Source organism: Mus caroli, unplaced genomic scaffold (assembly GCF_978045245.1).
Source record: "Mus caroli unplaced genomic scaffold, Mus_caroli_1 scaffold_3, whole genome shotgun sequence".
Taxonomy (NCBI): Eukaryota; Metazoa; Chordata; class Mammalia; order Rodentia; family Muridae; genus Mus; species Mus caroli.
Window position 1 is genome coordinate 41,808,675 of NW_028227258.1, and position 1,090 is coordinate 41,809,764.

The window sequence follows — 1,090 nt, forward strand, 5'->3', positions numbered from 1 at the left end:
TAGTTCTTTATTGAAGTCTCTTGGTCTGTATCCAAAATTTTGCCATTACCAGTAATTTTGTAGTGATATATTAGTATATCTTATCTGTACACAGTGATAGTACATTCCTGTCTGATCTCAGAATGGAACCATAGAGAAATTATTAGTAATGTTGATGGCTATTCATAAATTGCTCTCCATATGCATGTTACATTTGTATTCCAAGTATTGAGAAATAGCCACACATCGCTTCTTGGCCTTTTGGCTAAGATCAAGTGTAGCGAAATAGCCACGCTACTCTATTCACAATTTCTTTTTTTTTTTTTTTGATTTTTAATATTTTTATTACATATTTTCCTCAATTACATTTCCAATGCTATCCCAAAAGTCCCCCATAGCGCCCCCCACTTCCCTACCCACCCATTCCCATTCTTTTGGCCCTGGCATTCCCCTATATTGGGGCATATAAAGTTTGCAAGTCCAATGGGCCTCTCTTTCCATTGATGGCCGACTAGGCCATCTTTCGATACATATGCAGCTAGAGACAAGAGCTCCGGGGTTCTGGTTAGTACATCATGTTGTTCCAACAATAGGGTTGCAGATCCCTTTAGCTCCTTGGGTACTTTCTCTAGCTTCTCCATTGGGAGCCCTGTGATACATCCAATAGCTGACTGTGAACATCCACTCCTGTGTTTGCTAGGCCCCGGCATTGTCTCACAAGAGACAGCTATATTGCAGTGTGCACTTTATTTCTCTGTGTATTAAAGGATTTTATTATTACAGGTCATTTGTTTCTGACAGCTATTAGCATTTTATTCCCACTTTCTGCCTTTATATTAGTATTTGGCTTTTATACTTTTTAAGCCTTATAGATTTATAGAAATAAAAAAAATCAGTTTTCCATCCCTATTTAACTCTTGAATACTTGAGTTATAATTAGAGAATTTACTTAAAGGTTCTTGTATTTTATTTGAGACAAAGTTTATCTATGTTACCCAGGCTAGTCTCAAATTCTCTTCTCCAGTATTATCCTCCCAAGCACATACCCTTGCACCTGTATTCCTCTAAGTGTATAGAAAAATTTGTTCATATTTTCTTCTAGTATGTTTAT

The 1,090-nt window shown here is 36.6% G+C and overlaps 1 pseudogene; it reads left to right on the forward strand.

The window, feature by feature from the left end:
- Nucleotides 1–224: 224 nt before the first annotated feature.
- On the forward strand, nucleotides 225–315 carry LOC115030822 (U2 spliceosomal RNA; annotated as a pseudogene).
- The last annotated feature ends 775 nt before the right edge of the window (nucleotides 316–1,090 follow it).